Below are 27,049 nucleotides of genomic sequence, written 5' to 3' on the forward strand. Positions count from 1 at the left end.
TTTCTTTGTACACCTACATTCCTATACATGACGAACCTTTTCTGTATACACACGCATTAAAACTCTTTCTCTTTACATCAACACGGTCTATATACAAACCCTATTCCTGTTCAAAGATTTCTTTTTCGTTTTTTCCAACACACACTCGTAGTTTATACAAAAATTTCTTTATATACATTCGTCTCTCACACACAAGAATTTATTTTCACACATTATTTACACACACAAAATCCTTCTATAAACATTTTTTCTTTTACAAATAACAAAAACTCTTTTCTTTTCTTTATATATATAGACACGACATTCGCTCACACGCTTCTTTCTTTTTTCTTATTTTTGGCGTTATCATGATTTTTGTTCATCTTATTTTTAGGACGACGTTCCTAAATGAAAACTCTACACGGTTCTGGAATTTCAACAAACACTATTGACAACAACGAAGTAAGCACTAACGTAATAGTCCAAACGATATGTATGCACAAAACAAAACAAAACAAAACAAACGTTAGTCCCTCAAGGTGATATGTAAAATGATATGTAACAGATAAAAGAGGAAACATAAAAGAGAATATGGATCTAGGGATCTCCCGGTCATGTGGCTCCGTTCCCTCCCAAGAAATAGAGTAAGTCTGTCATCTCCTCGTCCATGCAGGCCTCATCTGCATCGCCGGGAGCCTCTGCGGGCGCCTCCCCTGCCTGGGCCTCAGGCCAATCTTCGGGCCATGTGACCTCTGCCCTGAACTGATCTGGAGTAGGGCACGGAAAAGGAGCGAAATCCTGGCTTTGCAGACTGAGGCTGAGCTGGTAGAGACAGTCATGGGTCTGCATGTGCGCTCGGTGGTTGGCCGCCTGCTGGAGAACCAAATGCCGTAAATACCGCTCCGTGTCAAATGAAAGGTCGGGTGATCGGCGGTCGAATCACCTTACTAGGTGTGACGGGAACCCCGAACGACTGGCAGAGACCCGTGATCAATGCTGGAAAACCCAGGGCCTTGTTAGACTTATCTAGGTCTAGAGGGTGCCTGGTAGGCGGCATACCTGCAAATAAATAAATGGCATCAGCGATCAACTGAGCCACATGGACACTCATCCGTGTCAGGATGGCATACACCAGCTGACACTTCGGCAGAGGGCAGTCGAAATTATGATCGCTGGGCAGGATGTTGCTGAGCAGCAACGTCATCCATGTCTGGGTCAAGGTAGTCATGTTGGTGTGCATGATCTGCACCCGTCTCCCGGCAGCGGTCCGGGCAAAATCCTGACCTGGTATGCATAGCTGTTGAGCAATGGCCTCCTCGTCAAATCCATCGGCCCGGTTCCTTCTCTGAATGTACTCGCACTCCTAGCCCTCCTCCAACACTAGCGGGTATCCCAGGAACTGACTGAGGGGGTCTGCATCAAAAGGAATCCACTGGCCCCTTACCTATGACCGCATGTCCCGCACGCCCTCCTCTGTAGGCCAAGCATTGGCATAAAACTCGAGAACTATATCCGGATCAAACTTGGCCATGGGAGTGACCAGCAACGTCCAACGCCGGCGAGCTATCTCCTCCTGGAAATCTGTGTACTCGTCGTCCCTGAGCTGGACGAGTCTCTCTCGGTGGAAGGACCATCCCTTGATGGCTTCGAAATGCTACTGGTGCTCAGCGCTCCTGAAACGATGGCTATCGAACTCAGGAGCAGCACTAGTCCCTTCGGCTGTGGTGTCCTTCCTAGATCTCTTTGTGGAAAGATTTCTCGAAGCCATTTCTTGCGAAGAAAAACGTTTGGGAAGTTAGTTTACAAGAAAACGCTTATTTTAACGCAAAAACAACATGCTAATCTTTCCGATTTAGAACAAACTTGGGCACACATTTAATGTAACACATTTATGAACATGCGTATGCGTAAAATATCCTACTATTTATGTCAACATACAAGGATATTCAAAATATTCTAGTTACCACACATATATATATTTTTTGAAAAGAATACACATACGCGTGCTCAAGGCATTGTGTCAAAATTACTCATGTTCATATCCTAAGTATCTTGCTATCACAAACTACCTACACACATTGGAAGTATTTTATTTAACATACAAATTTTTGTTGTTTCATTCACATTTATTTATACATATATGCACATTGGAAAGCTAATCTCACGTCATGCACATACTTGCATTTGAAATGGAACTTTCATGCCATCTATATACATCTGAGGGACAATTCCACATCATATATTCATTTGGGAAGCGTCCTCAGGCCATTTTTTGATAGGGGTACATTTTCTAAAAGGCTCCTAATGCTACCTATCCTCAAATATGCATATGTTGAAAGGCATTTTTTTCCCACTCATTCACACTTTGCAAGGTATCTTTACGCCCTACATTCACATATATACATACCATTGAAAGGTGTTTTCCATGCTACCTATATTCACATACATATACATACCATTGAAAGGTATTTTCCATGCTACCTAGCTGCAAAGTATTCCTCATGGGGCAGCCAAATTCTAGTAAAAACCCTCTCAAGCATGTCCTAATATTCATGCCTTTCCATATTCAAAACCAAAATTTAGATTCCTAGGCATAAGTCATGCTTCCTTGCATTGAAATTAAAAGCTTGGGTTCCTAAGCTTAGAATTGCATTTGGGCACTCATTTCAAATCCTTTACGTTGTTCCTATGTATATAAAACAGTCCCACAATCTCAATCTTACAAAATCATATTCATATGTCATTGAGGCATTTCACCGAGCACTTGGTGGGCACATGTTTAGGCATGAATAGCAAGAGAGTGGGGGCAATGTGGCATGCCCCATTGCTTCAGGATGCAACATAGGCCTAAAGCCATCCCCTACAACCCCTTAATTCAAACAAATCAAGCATGAGAACAACCCAAAATTGCCCCACAAATTTGAGCACATTCTCACAATTTAGAGCACCAAAAGATGAACAAGATGCACCAATGGAAAGCCAAAAAACTCAAGGATTAAATACTTACTTGTTGGAGTGAGTAGGAGTACCAAAAATGAAAGCAAAATGCAACCAAAGGTGGCTTGGGGGAGCAAAAACCGTGAGTCCCGTAAGCCTTGCTCTTTTAGAATGAGGGGGGGAAGTTTTTGAGTGCAAAAACGTTTCCCTCCCTCGTTTTTAATATTTTGGTGCAGGGGTTGCTCGCCCAGGCGAGCTCAGCTCGCCCAGGCGAGCTCAGCTCGCCCAGGCGAGCTAACCTGCCTTTTTTTTTAGGGGAAACATAACCATGGCCCTCCACAGGTTGGCGTTTGCTTACTCGAACCCACTCAAGTTAGATTAGGCATCCATTATTTATTTTAACCAAACGATAGTAATAATTACTGTGAATTTAAAGGATACTAGGCTGCCTTGCAGCGATGTTTTCCGCTTGTCCAGCGCCGGGAATGGATGACGATCTGTCGGTCGTGACCCTATCCTCTATTTGCATCCGTCCCTAAGTACTTGAAAGTAGGAAACAACAATGCGCGGCGAATCATGACCGCGTCGTCGTCTTACCCTGATTGATTTCTGTCTTTGACTTTGTCTCGACCCCTGACCGTTGCCTAAGACGATCCTGCCCCTGTTATCACAAAATATGCATGTGCATGCATATGCATGAATGTTTCCAATGCTATAATCTTCTTAGTGAAAGCTGGTTAGGTTCAGCTTTAATTAAGTGCTTGGGGCACCCCATGAACTAAGTGAAAAGGGCTCAGGTTATTACAAACTAACACACGGTTTAAAACCAAAGTGAGGAGACAATTACAGTGGATAGGAATTCCTGGAGGAAACCAAGAAGAACAAAAACTCAAAAATAAAAAGAACATGTAGCGGTTTCCTCAATTGCCCCAAACTTCAAGCATAATATCGCTTAATGACATCGGAGTTCACGGGCGAGGGTAGTTCCTCGCCATCCATGTTGGTGAGCACCAGAGCCCCCCCAAAAAAAGCCCTTTTCACAACGAAAGGTCCTTCGTAATTCGGGGCCCACTTCCCTTGATTATCTTTAACAGCGTGGGATATCTTTTTCAGGACAAGGTCCCCCTGATTGAACTTGCACGGCCGTACCTTCTTGTCGAACGCATTCTTTATCCTTTGTTGATATAGGCGCCCATGGCTCATGGCCGTCAAACACTTACCTTCAATATGGTTGAGTTGGTCGTAGCGTGTTTGAGCCCACTCTGACTCCTCTAGGCCTGATTCAGCTAGTATCTTCTGGGAAGGGAGCTCTACCTCAAATGGGAGTACCGCTTCCATCCCATAAACCAAGGAATACGGCGTTGCCCCAGTAGAAGTTCGTTACCCATGCAGGGCAAAAGGTAGCATCTCATGTCAATCTTTGTATGACACCGTCATCTTCTGAATAATCTTCTTAATATTTTTATTTTCAGCCTCTACAGCCCCATTCATCTTTGGCCAATAAAGGGTGGAGTTATGATGTTGGATCTTGAAATCCCCGCACATTTCCTGCATCATTTTGTTGTTCAGATTGGTGCCATTGTCAGTAATGATCTTCCTAGGGAGTCCGTATCGACAAATCAGTTCCTTCTTTATGAATCTTACCACCACACTCCTTATGACATTGGTATAAGAAATTGCTTCGACCCATTTGGTGAAATAATCTATCGCCACAAGAATGAAGCGATGACCATTCGAAGCTTTGGGTTGATGGCCCCAATGACATCTATCCCCCACATGGAAAAAGGCCAAGGGACGGACATGAGATTTAGAGGATGTGGCGGAACATTGACATTGTCCACGTATGCTTGACATTTATGGCATTTCCTTACATGGGCGCAACAATCGCTTTCCATAGTGAGCCAGTAATAGCCTGCTCTAAGGATCTTCCTGGCCAAAGCATGCCCATTGGCATGTGTCCCAAATGAACCCCCGTGGATTTCCTTAATCATGTAGTTCGCCTCTTTGGCATCTACGCATCGTAGGAGGGTCATGTCATGGTTTCGTTTGTACAGGATAGTACCACTCACAAAGAAACCAGTAGCCAATCTCCTCAACGTTCTTTTGTCGTTGTTGGAAATCCCTGGTGGATATTCTTTATTCTCAACATATTGTTTGGTGTCGAAATACCACGGTTTCCCATCTCGCTCTTCCTCTATCGCACAACAATGTGCCGGCTTGCCCCGAGATCTGAATTCAATGTACGGTAGATCCCCGTGTGGGGCAAGTTGAAACATGGATGCCAAGGTGGCCAATGCATCGACCATTTGGTTCTCTTCACGAGGTATGTGGTGGAAAGAAATGTCGTCAAAGAATTCGGCTAACTTCAAGATATGAGTGTGATAGGGTATCAACTTCGGATCCCTAGTTTCCCATTCTCCTCTCAACTGGCGTATTACCAAAGCCGAGTCTCCATACACTTTGAGTAGCTTTACGTCAAAATCAATGGCCGCTTGAATCCCAAGGGCGCACACTTCATATTCGGCCATATTGTTGGTACAATCGAAACCTAGCCTGGCCATGAAAGGGATACACTGATCATCTGGGGATACAAGGACTGCCTCTACTCCATGGCCCAAAGCATTAGATGCCCCATCGAAGCAAACAATCCATTTGTCTATGTCCTCGTGCATCCGCTTCTCTTCGAATAGGGCCATGATGTCTTCATCCGGGAACTCAGGGTGCATCGGCCAATAATCTTGGAGGGGTTGTTGGACCAAATAATCTGCCAAGGAGCTTCCCTTTATTGCCTTTTGGGTGACATACACAATATCAAATTTAGATAGTAGTACCTGCCACCTAGCGATTCATCCCGTGAGGGCCGGTTTCTCAAAGATGTATTTCACGGGATCCATTTTGGAAATAAGCCACGTGGTATGACTAAGCATGTACTGCCTAAGATGATGTGACGCCCATACCAAGGTGCAGCACGTCCTTTCCAGCATTGTGTAATTCATCTCACATGCGGTAAACTTCTTGCTTATATAGTAAATGGCTTGTTCCTTTTTCCCAGAGTCATCGTGCTGACCCAACACGCACCCCATAGACTCGTCTAACACAGTCATGTACAGGAAAAGAGGTCTTCCTGTTACAGGTGGCATGAGCACCGAGGGGTTTGCGAGGCTCTGTTTGATCTTCTCAAAGGCCTTTTGGTAGTCACTATTCCACAGGACCGCCTGGTTCTTACACAATAGTTTGAAGATGGGCTCACAGGTAGGGGTGAGTTGCGAGATAAATCTCGCGATGTAATTCAACCTGCCCAGGAAACCTCGAACCTGCTTCTCTGTGTGTGGCTCTGGAATTTCAAGAATGGCCCTCACTTTCTCGGGATCTATCTTTGTCCCTTTCTGGCTCACGATAAATCCCAGTAACTTCCCCGATTTTACCCTGAAGGTGCACTTGGTTGGGTTTAGTTTCAGTTGGTATTTCTGCAGCCTTCCAAACAGTTTACGCAGATTGACGAGGTGTTCGTCCTCAGTCTGAGATTTGGCAATCATGTCATCTACATAGACTTCTAACTCTTTATGCATCATGTCGTGGAACAACGCTACCATGGCATGCTTATAGGTTGCCCCATCATTTTTCAGCCCGAAGGCCATCACTTCGTAGCAGAACGTTCCCCATAGGGTGACGAAAGTAGTCTTCTCCACATCTTCGGGTGCCATCTTTATCTGATTATACCCTGAGAAACCATCCATAAAAGAGAAAAGGGCGAACTTGGCTGTATTATCTACCAGTATATCAATGTGTGGTAGGGGAAAATTGTCTTTAGGACTGGCTCAGTTTAAGTCCCGATAGTCTACGCACATTCGCATTTTGCCGTCCTTTTTTGGGACCGGGACAATGTTGGCTACCCACTCCGAGTATCGAGCTACAACTAAGAAACCCGCATCGAACTGCTTTCTCACTTCTTCTTTGATTTTTAAAGACATTTCGGGTCTCATCCTTCGTAGCTTTTGCTTAACCGGGGAAGACCCAGGATTCAATGGCAACTTATGCTGCATAATGTCGAGGTCCAGACCTGGCATGTCTTGGTACAACCACGCAAAGATGTCTTGATATTCTTCAAGAAGGGTTATCAAGCCTTGGCGGATAGGTGTGGTCATACCGGTTCCCACTTTCACTTCTTTCTTTCCCTCTCCGGTCTCTAAGTTTATTAGTTCGGTTTCCTCTTGGTGAGGCTTCATTTCGCGTTCTTCCTGAGCGATCAACCTCTCTAACTCTGGTGAAAGGACGTCCTCTTCCTCTTCTTCGTTCATTGTTTGGCTTACTTCTCCGTCAAAATCGATTATCAAACCCTCGTTGTTAGGATCCTCAAAGAATCGACCCTCATATCTATACCAATCAAGACAAAAGAAAACAAAAACATGCAAAATGATATGAGAAAAGGTGGAACCGCAAGAACAGATGAAACAAGATCTCTTTATTTAATAACGTAGGTTTCACAAAACAAAAGAGAAAGAAATCTATAGCCTCTAATTACATTGAATCAGCGATATAGACCTCCGACTGGCTTATCACGCGCCAGTTCTCCACTTGGGAATCGGGATGGCATGGTCGCATGAAACTTTGCGGATCTTGTGGAGACTCCTCTCCTATTGCTGCCACCTCTTCCTCGAACATTATCCCGACACTGGTGAAACACTGGCTAACATGGCCGGGCCATGCTCTATCTGCCCGGAGTCTTGACGGTGCATTCCTTATTCCCGGCTTCCCGGGTTCATACCCCAACCCATAATTGTACGGGTTTCCCCTAATGTCGACCACATCGGCATTCCCGAGGCTGTCCTTGCCAAGACCTATTCCGGGCTCATAACCGTGCTTGAGCATTACCCGTGCCACCATTAGGGCTGCATTAGAGAGACAAGGTAGCAATAGACTCGTTTCCACAGAGGCATAACTCACCACCTCGAAGGATTGGAAAGCTGTTTCCAATGATTCTTCCGCTGCTTCTACATAAGGTGCGGAGGAGGGGCAGCTCACCAACATATCTTCTTCACCTGACACTATCACCAAGAGTCCACCAACCGCGAATTTTAATTTCTGGTGAAGCGTCGAAGGGACCACTCCTAGCGCATGAATCCAGGGTCTCCCCAAGAGGCAGTTGTAGGCGGGATTTATGTCCATCACTTGAAAAACCACATTGCAAGTGTGGGGGCCTATTTGAACGGGGATGTCAATTTCTCCCATCACTTCCCGCCGACTACCGTCAAAGGCTCGTACTACCATCGAACTTGGTTTAAGACGTGACACATTAAAAGGAAGTTTCTCCAAGGTGGTCTTTGACATCACATTTAAACTTGAACCATTGTCGATGAGTACCTTAGTGACGACATGGTCCATGCATCTGACAGACACATGTAGAGCCTTGTTGTGCCCTCTCCCCTCAACGGGAATCTCTTCTTCCGCAAACGCGATATAGTTATTGGTAGTTATATTATTAACAATGCCTTCAAAACCCTCAACTGAGATGTCGTGTGCTACGTGGGCTTCGTTGAGGACCTTTACCAATAGTGCACGATGAGGCTCGGAGTTTATGAGCAGTTCGAGCAAAGAGATCCTTGCCGGAGTTATATTTAGTTGCTCAACTACTTTAAACTCACTTTGTTGGATGAGACAAAGGAACTCATGAGCCTCTTCCAAAGTCACCGCCTTTCCTTGAAGACCTTCTTTCTTTTCAGCTCCTTTTACCACCGGGGGATCCACTTCTTTTGAGGGGGTGGCCACATCTGCGGGCTCTTGGATCATGGGTGCTTTCCCCTTGGAGGGCAATTCCGCCGAGTGAGGGGGAGCGAACACCCAGCCACTGCGGGTTACGCCGCTAAGACCGGTACTGTTGGTCACCTTGGCTGACAAGGAGTCAACCTCGGTTGCTGCCCTTTCTCCAAAAGGCGGGAGGGGTATACTTCCATGGAACGGCCTTATTGCTTTGATAGGCTAACGGCATTGGCTTGGGCGCTGTCGGGGGGTACATGGGCCTGGAGCCGGTCATATTCCTAGTGAAACATATTACTAGGGGTTTGGGGAACCTTCTTTTCTTCCGATTGCATGCAAATCTGTGGTTCTTCCCTATCTGCCTTGGACACTTCGAGCTGCCCCGAGTCCATAAGCCGTTGAAGTAACTCTTCCACCACGGGACAGGTTTCCATGTCGTGTGATTCCCCGAGATAAAACAAACATTCGTCGCTTTCGTCTCCGCCACGAGAGACCATGCATGCTGCTTACAGCGACTGGTAGATGAATCGTCTAGACGTAGCCACATCTTCTAATCTCTTTCCCCCTGACGGCCCATCCTTTTTGATGGCGTTTACGCTAGCCCCTCCATTACTGGCTAGTGGATTGGTTTTAACGTTGGGGCCCTCCTCTTGGAATGATAGCCAGCCGACATTTATTAGGTGTTGCACCTTATACTTAAACGGCAGGCAAGAGTCAATGTTGTGTTCGGGGGCTCCACTATGGTATGTGAACTTGGCATTCGAGTTGTACCAAATGATTTTCCAATAATGAGGGCCACAACTCGGAATATGCCATGGGAATAGGAGAGAACTTGTCTTTCGGGGGGCGCCGTGCATTGTTATAGCTCGTGCCAGGAGTTGTATTATTAGCTGGCCGGGAAGTGGCCGGAGCTGTGTGTTGGGCAGGCGTCTTTTCTGTTGCGGGAGGCCCTTCTACTTGAGTTGGGAGGGAACTCCCGGCTCGGATCGAAAAGTTTGGATGGTTGTGCTGGTATGAGTTTTGGGCATTTTGGGGCGCTTTCATCCATGTTGGGGCGGTGGTGACCGTGTGGGTATCTCCTTCCTTTTTTCGTGTGCCCACCACTGGGGCTCTTCTATTTTTGTTGGGGAAACATTGGAGGCATACTCAAACTTTCCTTTTCTCAGTCCGGACTCGATTCTTTCTCTGGCGAAGACGAGGTCTGCAAAGTTAGTTGGCATATATCCTATCAGCTTCTCGTAGTAGAACGTAGGCAACGTATCTACCATAATCGTGATCATCTCCCTCTCAGTCATGGGTGGGACGACTTGGGCTACTAGGTCTCTCCACCTTTGAGCATATTCTTTAATGGACTCATGCTCCCGCTTGCTCATGCTCTGAAGTTGGTTCCGATCAGGAGCCATATCCGTGTTGTATTGGTACTGCCTAATGAAGGTAGTTGCCAAGTCTTTCCATGACCGGATCTGAGAAGCTTCCAGATTGGTATACCACGCCACTGCTGCTCCGGCTAAGCTGTCTTGAAAGAAGTGCATCAACAGCTTTTCGTCTGTAGAATATGCCCTCATCCTTCGGCAATACATCCGAAGATGACCTTTTGGAAATGTCGTCCCTTTGTATTTATCAAAATCTGGTATTTTAAACTTGGGAGGGATGACGATGTCAGGTACCAGACACAGATCCGCTAAATCCGAGAACGGGCAGTTGCCGAGGCCTTCTACCGCTCTCAGCCTCTCTTCAAGTAAATCAATCTTTCCCTTGTCTTTTGCAAAGGGAACGAATTCTTTAACGGGTGCGGGTGGAGACGGGACGTGGCGGACTATGTTTGGTTGGGGCAATTCATGGGGGGCCGGATCCTTGAGGGGACGTAAAGGGCCTAGATGGGCATCTCCTTCATCATCTTCTTGCAGAGGATAGTCGGCATGAGGAGGGAGTTGCCCCTCGAAGGTAGGGGCTTGGCTCAAATCGTCTGGAGCGGTACGGGGAGTGAAGTCCGGAGGCAAACTATAAGGGTAGGCTTGAGGACTATACCTCCGACCGAAAACCGTCGAGTTTCTATCTCGGCCCAAGTTTATTGCGGGCTGTAGCACCGGTTCCGCTTCCCTAGCTATATTGGAAGCGGCCGCCGTAGCATTATCTTATATAGTTTTCTGAAGCTTTAGCATGGCCTCCGTGATAGAAGCCATTTGATCTTTTAAGGCCGATAGGTCGGCCTTCATCTGTTCTTGCACTCCCTCTTCATTATCCATCTTTCTGGATCGAGTGTTATACGCGTGCCTTTGTGCTTTTTTAGTTATGGTGAGTTCCCTAAAGAAACAAACAGTGGTGAGTATGCCACCAAAACATGAATATGCTAATGAATGATCAGAGCCCTTGGATCCACCTCAAGGCCCTTTTTTAGATAACGTGATGAGTTTTAGAACTTCTCTTTTTATAAAAAGGGAACAAAGCTTTTATCTAGCCAAGATCATACAAAAGTGTTATAACAGAACCTAACGGTTTCTAATTATACGGGCCATCAAATCTATCATGTGCTGACAGTAATTGATTAGCCCGTGAATTTCCTCGGGGGCTGAACACACTTCAGCGATGGCCTTTGCTTTGGCTAGTAGTCGCGGGAGGTCTTGACTTCCATTTAAGGTCAAGGTGAACCTATCCATCCACATGGTCGCATCTTGATGCAATGCATCAATCACCCTCCCTCTTGCTTCCTTCTCGGTGTATGCTTGTGCGAAGTCCTCTACTAGTTTTTGTTCATGGGTCAAAGACTAGTTTAACTCTTCTTTGTACTGCCCTATTATAGCTAGCATGCTTCGCTCCGTGGCTTCTAAGTGTTGGGCCAAACCCCTCTTGGATCTTGAGCAAGCAGCTAACTCTTCCTTTAAGATCATGCCATGTACCCGTGACTGGTCTCTTTCCTCTCTCCGGAGCTTGAGCTCATTGTTGCCACCCCACAAAGCTCCTCAGAATTTATCTCGGCCATGCTCTTCCTTGCGGGCCCTCTTGGTTTCTTGTTCAAGGGCTCCTGCAGTAGTCGTGTTTTCCTCTCGTAACTCGGCACACTCTTTCCGGATGTTTGTAGCGACTGACTTGAATTTTTCTTTGGCGAGTCTCGCCTTTCCTAGCTCTAATTTTAGAGCTTGGACTTCTTCATCCTCTTCCAGAGCTTCGAAGTTCTCCTCGTTGATAATTTTCAACTTGGAGAGCCAATCTAACCCTCGTGTATGAACTCTTAGCCATTCATGATAACCACCGATGATGCCATTACGGATGCCCCTAAGTTCTTTATCTTTCCTCAACAGGCTTTTCCACGCCTTGTGGACTCTTTGTACAATCTTGAGACTTTGCGCGCCGAAATCTCTCACAAGGAAAGGCGAGAGGCTCTCTTCCGTTGGTGCTCCCCTCATGGGGTACCCTAGCTGTCTTATGGAAAGTGCGGGATTATAGTTAATACACCCCCTCGTCCCTATCAACGGGACGTTTGGGTAGTCCCCACATGAGAAAAGAACTCCCTCATTTCCTTCCTTCCATCGAGGAAACCAGTTGATTGCACTGCCTCTTATCCCAGCCAAGTATTGATCCTAATCGACTCTTCTCTTTTTGACACACGAGCGATAACTTTGAAGCGGACACGGGCGTCTTATGTCTTGTTGGAATAGGCATGAAACCAACCACACACAAAGGGCGGGTAAGCAGCAGACAATCCATGCGCTGTTCTTCTCGCACCTTCGGTCAAATGTATCAAATAAGTCCGCCAAGATAGCTACCACCAGGCTCTCCTTGCTATGGTGATATGCAAGGAAAGCATCAATTGCAGTTAGGTCCACTAAACCGTCCACGTTTGGAAAGAGGACAACCCCAAAGATCAGCAAAGCTAGTATATCCACAAAATGGGACCCACTCTTCTTGACTCGCCATATCCCTTGCCTTGCCTTCCAAGTATTTCCGCGGTAGGCCCACTATGCCGTTTCGAGTTTGTTTCATACGATCCAACTCTCTCGCTGAATCTCCGACCACAACTGCAATCTTGCTCAAGGAGGGAAGAAACCCGAAGAAAAGATATGGTTTTCTTCCCCCGAGAGGGCATCCTAAAATCTCCTTAAATTCTTCAACAGTCGGTACTATTTGGAAGTCCCCAAACGTGAAGCATCTCAATGGCTGGTCATAGTATTGGGCGAGGGATACAATGGCTTCCGTAAATACTTCCACTGTGGTCAAATCTAAAATCTTTCCATACACTTTGCGGAAGGCTTGCCTTTGGAGGGGTCCCATCAGCCGTCCCAACTCCTTAAGGCTGGTGACATCTAGGCCCTTAATCTTGACTTGATAGAATCTTTTTCCGTTTTGATTTGTCCCCATCATTTACCTAAAAAAGGGGTGGATCAAGACTCCAATATGAATGATGCAATGTGCATGCATGAAACGGAAAGAAAACAAAACAAGGGGTAATTTACATATACGAGACCAAAAAAGATCAATCTTTTTAATACTATGTTCTAGGCATTATGGCGCCTCAACGTATGTATTAAAAAGTAACGTATTACTCTAGAGAAACAAAATATCACTAGCAAAACTATAATTTATGTGCTATTTGCAGAAGAATGCATGAGAACAAATGGCACGGAGCGTGTTTGCTCCATGCCCCTATTTGGGAACCTATAGGATAATATCTAGGGGTCTCTAATAACTACTCCCAACAATTCATAACTCACATGGCTGTTTTCTAGAGGTATCATCACTCAAGATAATAATATTGCGGCGGTATGGAATACCAGCGACAACACATTATAAAGAGAGAAAGCTCTAGATGAGGTTTCACTATTATCAAGCAAGTCAGAGACCTAGCATGACCATAGATTCACCTCCACTCCTTAGATTCCCATAAACCCGGGTATAGGGTCCTTTTTTTACTCAAACCCGTGGGTGCTTAGAATGCAGTGTAAAAATGTGGAAAAGATAGCATTTATTATATTTACACAGTTCAACAAAATGCACACACAGTTTCACAATTCCACAATTCCCTAAAATAGGCCTAACTAACAAAAAACAGTCCCCAGTGGAGTCGCCAACTGTCGCAACCTACCCTTTTGCGGGCGAGTGAGGCGAGGCTCACGGGTGCGTTTTCCAAAGGAGGAAAATGCGCAGAGTCGCCACCAACGTTTATTTGTGGAAAATGTCGGAAAAACCGAAGGAAACTGGTCATAAAGAATATTCCAAGTTCGGGAGTTGTATTTACATTTGAGGAAGGTATTAGCACCTCTTACGTTTGTCTCAATGGACAACAACCTTATTTTTAGAATTGTGTGAAATTGTGTTACCCTAACTTTTATTTCTTTTTTATTTTTGAGGTCAACAAAAGCGGGGCTCTTACTCCTACGTACCCTCCATCAGACCTACGTAGTTCTTTTTTAAGGGTGAATCAAGCGGTTCTTTTTACTTGGAAGGTGGCCATTTTAAGGCGTTGGACCTTAAAAATGATCCTTTTTACTTGGTAAGAAAAACTGGGGTGTTGAATCTTAAAATCCTTTTTTAGTGATTTTTGCGGACGAGCTTGACTTTGCGAGTTGATTTTAGCCTTAGTTTCACTTTAATTATTTAGTCAATTCAATTAAGAAAGAGAAATCCCAAAGAGAAACGTCCGTTTGATTTTATTTGCTTTATTTTACTAAAAGATATTTTTTGATTATTATATTATTATTTTACCTCTTTTTGGTTTCCATCGTAGTTACGGCGTGACCGAACGATCGGATTTCATTTTAACAGAAATTAACGGATATTACAAATCAAACGATCGGTGGAAATTTATTTTATTTTTTTATTAGGTGAGAAAATGACTTAAGTAAATGACTGAAGCACGTCAAAAAGGGGTATAGAAAGTAAACGAAACGAGAATAAAAGTACATGAAACAAATGGGGACCACCACGGGTACATAGAATGAATTGAAAAGTTCGATTTCGGGTACTCACCGGTTGAAGACCGAAGAACAATGAAGAATGAACGATGAATGATGAAGAACGGTTGAAAATCTATGCGAAATCACCCACGGAAAAATTACAGAAACGTTACAGAAGCGCCTCGTCTTGGATTTTATTCACGGAAACAATTTTCCTCAGCAATTTCAAGTGAATACGAAGTGCCAAGAAGGCTGAACCCCTTCCTTCTTCACTCCTCCCTCTATTTATAGCAAAATAGGGGAGGAGCTTGCCACCCAGCTCGCCAAGCAACCGCCTTCTGGAGGAAGAATCTGGAAGGCCCAAGTGGGCCTGGTTGCTATTTGCACCCCCTTTTTACTAAATACACCCCCTTTACTTTTTTTGGTGATTCTTTTTCCGTAACGTTACGAAACTTTAAGAATTTCGTAACGATACATGTTTTCTTTCCGTAAGGTTACAAAACCTTACGGATCATGTAATTACTCCTTTTTTAGCTTTCAAAAAGTTACGGAAACTCACGGATTGCGTAACAATACTTCCTTTTGATTTCCGGCACGTTACGGAATTTCACGGATTGCGTAACAATGCTTCCTTTTGATTTCCGGCACGTCTCGGAACTTCACATATTGTGCAACAAAGGGTGCCAAGTACCTCGAAGCGGTCAGTCGAAGGTTGCATGCCATCAAACAATAGTCCCCGGACGAAATTAGGGTATGACACGATGAAAGAACATAATTTGGAAATATTGGGTCTACTTGTGTAAATCCCAAGCCCTAGTATCACAATGCCATAAATTGGATGCTTGAGTACCCACCTAGCTGTAGCCATGACTAATTTTGCACGTTGTTTCCAAATCATCATTGTTACGCATGCCTCGTGGAAATAATATGGAAATTCAACCCGAGACCGACACCTTGACACACAAATTTGTTTTGCCCCCAATATCAAAATCGGGCTCGCACGATGAAAGGACCATGTTGAGACACAATCTTAAGCTACTTTGAACCTTGGCCCATGAAAAGAATCCTCATCCTTTCCCCCCAAAGAAAAGGACCTAGAATCTCCTCAAGGGAGAGCGAATAACGAATGCTAAAACCCGAATTCCCAATCAAAGATCAGAAAGGAAGAAATGAAAAGAAAGAAAAGAAAAGGAAAAGAAGGATTCCCGATCGAACATCGGAAGAAAGTAAAAAGAAAAAGATCGAAGGAAAAACAGAATAATTCCCGATCAATACATGAAACCAGGAAAGAAAACAGAAGATCTTCTAACCAGATAAATTTTTGGCAGGGTAAATGACTGCCGGCAAAGGAAAACCCATTTTTTTAAGTAGTTCTTCCTTTGGGATTGCCATTCAAAGTCGCTCTCGACTGGTGATATCCTGCCCCACATAAACAAAGAGGAAAAGATCGAAACACCCAGCTTCCTCTCCAAAAACACTACCCTTGAGAAAATCCTATTGATCCGTGATCGTGCGAGTGATCTTTTGGTTCAATAGGAAATCATGTGCAAAATAAAGTCATGGTGCAGCTATGGTTTGGGATTAAGGTCAAACACTTACTTGTGTGAGTTTTTATACACTATGAGTGATTTTATTCCTAGTTTCAGTTTGACCCGACGTTTCCCCTGAATGCTCATTTAAAAGCTAAATGTTGACATCCTGCCCTTCATTTTCAGTTACAAGGAAAATCACTTTTGGCATGAGTATATTGTTTCTCTAAAATATGGTGCTCTCGTGAATGATTTATTTTTCCTTGCTAAAGCATGTTCTCCTTTTAAGTGAAAGAACCCCGTGGAGTGGACCCTTCGGTCCTGCCAACGAATCTTATCCGGAGCCCCATGAATTGATTGTCTTTCATGCATCCTCCACCATCGAGTCCGGAGCCCCACGAATTGATTGCCTAGCGTTGTTCGTGCATCCTCCACCAACGAATCTTATATGGAGCCCCATGAATTGATTGTCATTCATGCATCCTCCACCATCGAGTTCGAAGCCCCACGAATTGATTCCCTAGCACTGTTCGTGCATCCTCCACCAATGAATCTTGTCTGGAGCCCCATGAATTTATTGTCATTCATGCATCCTCCACCATCGAGTCCGGAGCCCCACGAATTGATTGCCTAGCGTTGTTCGTGTATCCTCCACCAATGAATCTTGTCCGGAGCCCCATGAATTGATTGTCATTCATGCATCCTCCACCATCGAGTCTGGAGCCTCACGAATTGATTGCCTAACACTGTTCGTGCATCCTCCACCAATGAATCTTGTCCGGAGCCCCATGAATTGATTGTCATTCATGCATCCTCCACCATTGAGTCCAGAGCCCCACGAATTGATTGCCTAGCACGGTTCATGCATCCTCCACCAAATCTTATCCGGAGCCCCATGAATTGATTGTCATTCATGCATCCTCTACCATCGAGTTTGGAGCCTCACGAATTGATTGCCTAATGTTGTTCGTGCGTCCTCCACCATCAAGTCTGGAGCCCCACGAATTGATTACCTAGCGCTGTTCGTGTATCCTCCACCATCCTATTCGGAGCCCCAAGAATTGATTGCCTAGCACTGTTCATGCGTCCTCCGTTATCAAGCGCGGAGCTTCCGGTGACTGGAAAATATGGCTTTTTGTTATTTTCCCAATCGGTTTCTTCGCCAAACATGTGTATACGGATATATTATGTTATTGGTGTTTTTGGTTTGTGTTTGTTTTGTGTTGTGCAGAGAGAGAAGAAGGAGAGATGGGAGTCATCATAGACTAATTATGGAAAGGGCTAAGACGGACGAAATCAGTTCTTTATCTTTGCTTTCCTCTTATCTATGATAAAAGGTAAGTAAAGAGGGGCAACTGTCATACCCTAATTTCGTCCGAGGACCATTGTTTGATGGCATGCAACCTTTGTTTGACCGCTTCGAGGTACTTGGCACCCTTTGTTGCACAATACGTGAAGTTTCGTGACATGTCGGAGATCAAAAGGAAGCATTGTTACAAAATCCGTGAGATTCCGTAACATGCTGGAAATCAAAAGGAAGCATTGTTACGCAATCCGTGAGGTTTCGTAACATTCCGAGAGCCAAAAAAAAAGGGAGTAATTACGTGACCCGTAAGGTTTCGTAACCTTACGGAAAGAAAACAAGTATTGTTACGAAATTCGTAAAGTTTCATAACGTTACGGAAAAAGAATCACCAAAAAAAGAAAGGGGTGTATTTAGTAAAAAGGGGGGTGCAAATAGCAACCAGGCCCACTTGGGCCTTCCAGGATGTTCCTCCAGAAGGCGGTTGCTTCTGGAGGAAGCAACCTGGCTCGCCTGGGCGAGTTGGGTGGCAAGCTCCTCCCCTATTTTCCTATAAATAGGGGGAGGAGTGAAGGAGAAAGGGGTTCAGCCCTTCTAGTATTTCGGGATCACCTAAAAGTAGTGAGAAAAATTGTTTCCGTGAAGAAAATCCAAGCCGAGATGCTTCCGTAACATTTCCGTGGGTGATTTCACGAAGATTTTCAACCGTTCTTCGTCGTTCTTCGGTCTTCAACCGGTAAGTTCCCGAAATCAAACTTTTCAATTCATTCTATGTACCCTTGGTGATCCCCATTTGTTTCGCATACTTTTATTTTCGTTTCATTTACTTTCCGTACCCCCTTTTGACGTGCTTTAGTCATTTACTTAAGTCATTTTCTCGCCTAATCAAAAAATAAAATAAATTCCCACCGATCATTTGAATTGTAATATCCGTTAATTTCTGTTAAAATGAAATCCGACCGTTCGGTCATGCCGTAACCACGTTGGAAACCAAAAAGAGGTAAAATAATAATATATTAATCAAAAAATATCTTTTAGTAAAATAAAGCAAAAAAATCAATCGGACGTTTCTCTTTGGGATTTCTCTTTCTTAATCGAATTGACTAATAACTAAAGTGAAACTAAGGCTAAAATCAACACGCAAAGTCAAGCTTGTCCGCAAAAAATTCACTAAAAAGGATTTTAAGGTTTGATACTTCAGTTTTTCTCACTAAGTAAAATGGATCCTTTTAAGGTCCAACGCCTTAAAAGGACCACCTTCCAAGTAAAAAGAATCGCTTGATTCACCCTTTAGAAAGAACTACGTAGGTCTGATTTCCTCTTCGATGGAGGGTACGTAGGAGCAAGAGCCCCGCTTTTGTCGACCTCAAAAATTAAAAAGAAATAAAAGCTTAGGAACACAATTTCACACAATTCTAATTTAAGGCTGTTATCCTTTGGGATAAACGTGAGAGGTGCTAATACCTTCCTTAAACGTAAATATAACTCCCGAATCTGGAATATTCTTCATGACCGGTTTCCTTCAGTTTTTCTGACATTTTCCACAAATAAACGTTGGTGACGACTCCGCGCATTTTCCTCCTTTGGAAGACGCACCCGTGAACCTCGCCTCGCTCGCCCGCAAAAGGGTACCTTGCGACACAGGTCTATGGAAAACTCTATCTCTCTCTCGGGTGGTAGACCGGATATATCCTCAGGGAACACTTCAGGAAACTATGCAGTAAGTGTCGAGGCTACCCTATCGTGCACCGTAACTCCCCCCCATGGTGATCAGCCTTGGCCACAAGGGAGTTCCCAAACCGAGTGACACACCCCCTAGTACAAGTAGTCCTCCTCACAAGGAACTACAAGTACATACTGTCATAGTTTATACTATTTCCCATGTCATATGAGGCATGAAACATGGGCACCATCAAGTGCAAGGACCATGGATGAATTAAAGATCCTAAACATCCCCTCAGAGATGTCTAAACTCTTTAACCACTCTATTTCCCCCACCAGCGACATCCGACAAGGTCAATGCACCCCCCTATGAACATACACAACATACGGCGTATGAACGTGAGCACCATCAAGTACAAAGACCATAGATGAATTAAGGATCCTAAACATGCCCTCAGAGATGTTTAAACTCTTTAACCACTCTATTTTCCCCCACCAGGGACATTCGACAAGGTCAATGCACCCCCCACGAACATACACAATATCCAACGTATGAAACATGGGCACCATCAAGTACACTGACCATGGATGAATTAAAGATCCTAAGACATCCCCTCGGAGATGCTTAAACTCCTTAACCACTCTATTTTCCCCCACCAGGGACATCCGACAAGGTCAATGCACCCCCATGAACATACACAGCATGCATCATCTCAATGCATTTCCAACATCATTAACATTTCATTTCAATATCATTCTCAACATAAACATCATCTTATCTCAATGACATTATCAACAACAACAACCTCATTCCATATCAACATAATCATCAATAATAACATCAATTCATGTTGACCTGATCATCACTAACAATGTCATCTCAAATCAATATCATCATAAATAGCAACATCAATAGTAACTCATATTTCGCATATACATATATCTTTCATGCCTGGGATTCACACTCCCCAGGTCTTCAGGCAACACTAGTCTAATAAGGACAATAATGTTATTCATCAACAATAAATATATTGCATCCCATTCCTCAAAAACATTGTTTTCTAAAAACAAAACCAGCATGCAACAAAGACATGTATATATTCCCATAGTTAGGTTCCCTGACCCTAACTGTGGCATCAAAACAGTAAACTTATAATAAACTCCTCTCACCTATCGTGATCTCTCCTATATGCCAAATTGAAGGAAAAAAAATATAGATTTCAAAAACAAGGTCAATGACAACATTCGGAGTCAAATACCCCTGTCAAAACATAAAAGGCTGAGGGGTGTTTCGAGTTCTACAAAAAGGAAACATAATTTTGAAATTCCGATCACGTCAATGTGACCGTGGTTCAGTGAATTCAGAAAAAATAACCTCAATGTTATAAAAAGATAACTTTTACAATGTCTCATTCTCTAGGGTTTTTCAAAGGAAGTGTAAGAACACCCTATTGCAGTACCCAACACATAAGAGAAACTCAAACTAACTAGGAGAAAGTTTAGAAGTCAAGATTACCTCAGAAAAACTTTGAAATGGAGGATTGGGGGATTTTCTCCACCGAATCCTTAAGGAGGATTCTGAATATTTCTCTCCAATTAAAGTGTTCCTCTTGGTGTGGGGGTTCAACGGCAAGCAATGACAGCTTACGGCGATCACTGGTGGTCTTGGGTGGTGGAAAACGAGGTTTTAGGGTTTGGGAGGCATTTTGGAGAAGAGGAGAGTGAAAAATCATGTTTTTCACGCTGAAAACATATTTATAACCTGCATATTTTGCTTAGCAAGCCTGTCGCGCTAAGCCAAAGTCCACTACTTGCGCTTAGCACAAGAATTTAGGCTTAGCACAGCCCCCTCTGCACTAGGGCTCACTTAGTGCACCTCTGGTCGTTAAGCGCAATTCCCTCTCTGGTTGGAATTGGGCTTAGCGCACCTTGGGGCGCTCAGCGCAATTCCTTCTTTGGTTGGAATTTCACTTAGCGCGCCATTCTCGCCTAGCAAGAGATCAAAAGTTGTTATTTTCAAAATCCCAACGGTCAGATGTTGGAAAATTGTCTTAGAAAGCTCCTAACAAAATTTGATGATAATCCAACTGTTAATGAATCCGCGATTGTGATTTTACTGAACTAGGTTTAGGTAAAATCTAAAATCTCATAATTTCAACTTAGCTCAACAAAACTCCACATAACTCAACATCCACATCAAGAAATTCACACATGACTAATTCAAGGGATACTTCAACTCATTCAAGTCAACCAGAAAAACCGGAAAGGTGTGGTCTACAAACTTTAAGTGTGAAAGGTTTGGGAGTTGTATTTACGCATGGGGAAGGTATTAGCACTCCACGCGTCCGTCACAAAGGACGGCAGCCTTTAATCGAGTGTGCAAAGATGTCTTCAAATTGTTTTATTTTCCCTTTTTTACGTTTTTATGTCTTTTTATGCCTCTTTGTATTTTTTATCTTTTTGTGGTCGACAAGGGTGTTTCCCTTGTTCCTACGTATTCCTCAATTGTGATAAGGAAATCAGACCTACATACTTCTTTCAAAAGGGGCGAATCAAGTGATTCTTTTTACTTGGAAGGGGGTCATTTAAGGCGTTGGACCTTAAAATGATCCATTTTACTTGGTGAGAAAGCTAAGGCGTTGGACCTCTAACCATCTCACGAGGTCGACAAAAGTGGGGCTTTTGCTCCTACGTATCCTCCATCAAAGAGGAAATCAGACCTACGTAGTTCTTGCAAAAGCGGTAAAGTTACATGTTGATTTTATGCTTTTGAACGGTCCATGTTAACCGATAAAAGCAAAGAGGATTGTTTAAGGCGTTGGACCTTAAAACGGTTTTTAGTGATTTTTTGCGGACAAAGCTTGATTTGTGAGTTGATTTTAGCCTTAGTTTCACTATGGTTATTAGTCAATTGATCCAAGGAAACTTCCAAAGAAAAACGTCCGATTGATTTTTTTGATTATTTTATTCAAAGATATTTTGATTATTTTATTATTATTTTGCCTTTTTTGGTTTAACCGAGATTACAGCGTGAATGATTGGTTAGATTTTGTTTAAATAGTGATTAAACGAGATTACAACGCAAATGATCGGTTGAAATTCATTTTATCATTTATTAGGTGAGAAAACAGCTTAAATAAACGGTTAAAGCACGTTAAAAACGGAAGAAAAGAAAACTGAAAGTAAGCGAAATTAAAGTGAAAGTACACAAAACAAGTAGGGACCACTAAGGGTGCATAGAATGAATTGAAAGATTCGATTTCGGGAACTTACCGGTTGAAGACCGAAGTACAACGAAGAACGAACGAAGAACGGTGAAGAACGATGAAGAATTTCCACATAATCGCTTACGGAAGCGTTACGGAAGCACTTCGACTCGATTTTTCTTCACGAAAACGTGTTTTTTGCCCAAAATAGCTGAAATGCATAGCTAAGAGGTGATGAGTATTTTTTTGAAACAGCCCCCCTCCCCTATTTATAGGGAAAAAGAGAGGTGCTTGCCGCCTAGAGACTTAATGAAGAAGATTTCTAAGCGCACCCGAATTACTAAGTTCACCCCCCTTTTCGTATTTTACGGAAAAGTTACGAAAGCCTTACTGAAGTGTTTCAGATTTGATTTTCATCTTTTTTTCTCTTCCCTTTCATCAATGTTAAGTGAAATATGCTTACCCAAGGTTTTCAGAAATTTTACAGAAGAATTACGGAAGCCACGGAAGCCCCGAAAACCATTTTTCAAAAACGTGGAGGAGCTTGCCGCCCAGTTGCTTCCTCCTTAAGCAACCCAACTTCTAAAATGGTTTGGAAGGGCCTAGACTCGAATTGCTATTTACACCCCTATCTTGATAAGTTCACCCCCCATTTTTGTGTTTTTGGCTTTTTTCTTTCTGAAATCTCACGAAACTTTACGGATTCTGTAACGGCATCCATTTTCTTTTCGGAATGTTGCAAAACTTTACGGATTATGCAACAATGCTCTTTTTGACTTCCGGAATGTTGCAGAACTTTACGGATTACCTAACGATGGGGGTTAAGTACCTCGAGGCGGTCAAGCGAAGGTTGCATACCACCAAACAATGGTCCCCGGACGAAATTAGGGTATGGCACTATACATGATAGTATTAGATGAGTCGATAGGGTGTGTGTGTTAGACATGTGGCCTCAGAAATCTTAAGAAGGGGTGAATTAATTTCTCACTAACAAACTTTTAACCCCCTTCTAAAAGAAGAGATAGGCTCGGAATGTAGAAGAAGCAACAATCAATTTAATAATGTTCTTTAAACATGCAAGACAAAATTGATTGCAATAAAATGAATGAGATAAGGGACGAGAGAATGCAAACACAGTTTTTATACTGGTTCGGAAAAGTTCGTGCCTACATCCAATACTCAAGTAACCCACTTGAGATTTTCCCCTCCCTTTGTAAAAATCCATTTACAAAGTCTGAACCACACAGGGACAACTCATCCCTTGTGTTCAGGAATCCTAACAACTTAAGAGACTCTCAGACCCTTAATCAATCTCTTTGAATGAGAAGAAAGAAAGAAGAATTCTCTCTTGAAGATAAGGATATTACAATTGAAGTCCATGGAGAAACTCTTAATGGATTTGCAAGTGTTTGCCTAATAGTTTCTTTTGAGAAAGCATTTGGCAATGAAGTTCTCTTGGAATCTCTCTCATTTCCTTTTGAGAGGATAAGACATTTTGAACAAGTAAAAACTCTCCCTAAATTTCGTGCCCAAGTCACTTATTTATAGGCCTTTGATGGCCATTCACAAATCCAATCAAAAGATGTGACTGTTGGCAGATTTTCTAAAAATCTGTTGGCAGATTTTGAACAAGATGTTTGTGTAATTGATTACACAATTATAATTTGAAGGGTCATGACTTTTGAATTTGAATTTTAGGAGTTTCATTGCTGGTAATCGATTACAGACATATGGTAATCAATTACATGTTCAAAATTCAAATTCAAAACCCTTTTCAAAAGCTCTTTTTCATTCTTCCCTTCTGGTAATCGATTACACTTCCTGGTAATTGATTACCAGAGCCTTGCATGACTTTGAAACCTTTTGTTTTGAGGCAAGACTTGATCTTTAGTGAATCTTGAAACAAGGCTTTGTTTGTTGAAACAATCTTGAATTAATCTTGAAGGAAATGCTTATCCTTTGAAGTGACCTTGTTTGATTCTTCTTTGGCATCATCAAAATTCATGTATTCATACATTCACAGTGTGCTGGGACAACACGATGAATCCAAAAAAAGGGAACGGACCATCTACTACTTGAGCAAGAAGTTCACAACATGCAAGATGAACTACGCATTGCTAGACATGACGTGTTGTGCCTTGGCATGGGCAACTCACCATTTGAGGCAGTATATGCTGAGTTACACTACTTGGTTGGTGTCCAAAATGGATCCCATCAAGTACATCTTCGAAAAACCCACTCTCACTAGGAGGCGATAAAGGGGAGTACCTAGGCAGATTATCTAGCTCAACAACCCATAAGTGATTATCAGCCTATGCATCCAGAATTTCCTGACGAGGATATTATGGCCTTGTTTGAAGAGGAGGTTGAAGAAATGGACAGGGATAAGTGGATTGTGTGGTTTGATGGTGTGTCTAATGCACTAGACCACGAGATTGGGGCAGTATTGGTTTCCTCGGACAAGAAATATATACCTTTCACGACTAGGTTGTGTTTTGACTGCACAAATAATATAGCGAAGTATGAGGCATGTGCCCTTGGGATCCGAGCAGTGATCGACTTTAGGGTCAAGTTACTCAAGGTATACGGGGACTCGACATTGGTAATTCATCAATTGAAGGGTGAATAGGAGACCAGAGACCACAAATTGGTGCCTTACTAGGCTTACATTAGGAAATTGATGGAACTCTTTGATGACATATCATTTCATCACATTCCTAGAGAGGAAAATCAGATGGCCGACGCCCTTGCCACTCTAGCGTCCATGTTCAAACTGAGCCCGCACGGAGATTTGGCGTACATCGAATTCAGATGTCGTGTCAAGCCTGCACACTGTTGTTTGATAGAAGAAGAGGAGGATGGTAAGCCTTGATACTTCGATATCAAACGATACATTGAAGACAAGGAATACCCGCTTGAGGCCTCTGACAATGACAAGAGGACGTTACAAAGGTTGCTAGCTGCTTTCCTCCTGAGTGGAAATATCTTGTACAAATGAAACCATGACATGGTGTTGCTTCGATGTGTGGATGCAAGAGAGGCTGAACAAATGCTAGTGGAGGTGCATGAGGGATCCTTTGGTACGCATTCCAATGGACATGCCATGGCCCGAAGGATTCTGAGGGCGAGGTATTATTGGCTCACTATGGAGAACAATTGTTACGTTCATGTAAGGAAATGCCACAAATGCCAGACCTTCACTGATAATGTTAATGCTCCACCTATACCTTTGAACGTCTTGGTGGCACTGTGGCCATTCTCAATGTGGGGCATAGACGTGATCGGGGCCATCAAACCCAAGGCTTCAAATGGGCATTGTAACAACTCGCCTAGTTGCTACGATATCACCACTCTAAACTACAAAAAAATTTCAATTTTTAGATGAAAAACTCCGTTAATTTGCTTATGAAAAATGAAAGTAATTTTTTTCTCGACATACATTCACCAAACAACGCACCATTACATAAGTGAATATATATATATATATATATATATATATATATATATATATATAGGAATAGTAACTCAGTACACATCATACACATAATGGAAAGTAAATTTGTTCATACATATAATTAAATTTGTGATTTACATCTTCAAATCAACAAAAAGAATTACGGAACCAGCTATGGAGGAGTTGATTAACAAAACATAATTCTCTCCCAAAATAATCCCAATGTCATCACGTCGGCTCGGCGGCTCCATAAAAGAATCTCACTTCTTGTCCTCTACTGCTGCCATTTTGCTCCCACAAATGAAGGTTCACGATCATCACAGGTACCAACCACACGGTAGAAAAATTGCGAGGGGTAAGTTTATTATAAAAGAAAAGTAATGCAAAAATAAAATAACCACAATTAGAAAAAAAACATTAACAAATATCATGAGCTTACACAAACATTCACTAGTCCAACACACACTCAACTAATAGTCATCATCGGGCCATAGTTCCAATCTATCATGCTCAGTATGGTGCATGCACCTGACCTTAACTCTCAAATGCAATGTGGTACCATCCCCAAGGAAATAGCCTAAGTGTGTCCACACGACACTCTCACTTAGTAAAACTAGGCAGTAAGTGTCGAGGTCACCCTATCTTGCACAGGCAACTCCCCCCCCCCATGGTGATCAGTCTGAGTCTCAAGGGAGTTCCAAATCAAGTGACATACCCCCTAGTAAGGGTATTCCTCCTTACAAGAAACTACAAGTACTTACTGACAAAGTTTATACTATTTCCATGTCATATGAAGTATGAAACATGGGCACCATCAAATGCATGACCATGGATAATTAAAGATTCTAAGCCATCCCCCTCCAGAGATGCTTAAAACTCTTTAACCACTCTATTTCCCCTACCAGGGACATCCAACAAGGTCAATGCACCCCTCATGTATATACACAACATACATCATCACAATGCATTTTCAACATCATCCATATTTCATCTCAATATCATCTTTAACATCAACATCATCTCATCTTAATGACATTAACAACAACAACAACATCATCTCATATTAACACAATCATCAATAACAACATCAACTCATGTTAACATAGTCATCAATAACAACATTAACTTATGTTAACATAGTCAACAATAACAACATCACCTCATATCAATATTATCATAAACATCAACGTCACCTCATATTAATTAATGTCATTAATAGAAATATCATCAGTAAGTCACACTCCGCATATACATATATAGTTCATGCCTGAGATTTACACTCCCCAGGTGATGCAATCCTACCCCCCAAGGGCATTGGATAGAAGACTCCCAGA

The sequence above is a fragment of the Glycine soja genome, chromosome 20 (genome assembly GCF_004193775.1).
Source record: "Glycine soja cultivar W05 chromosome 20, ASM419377v2, whole genome shotgun sequence".
NCBI classification, from domain to species: Eukaryota; Viridiplantae; Streptophyta; class Magnoliopsida; order Fabales; family Fabaceae; genus Glycine; species Glycine soja.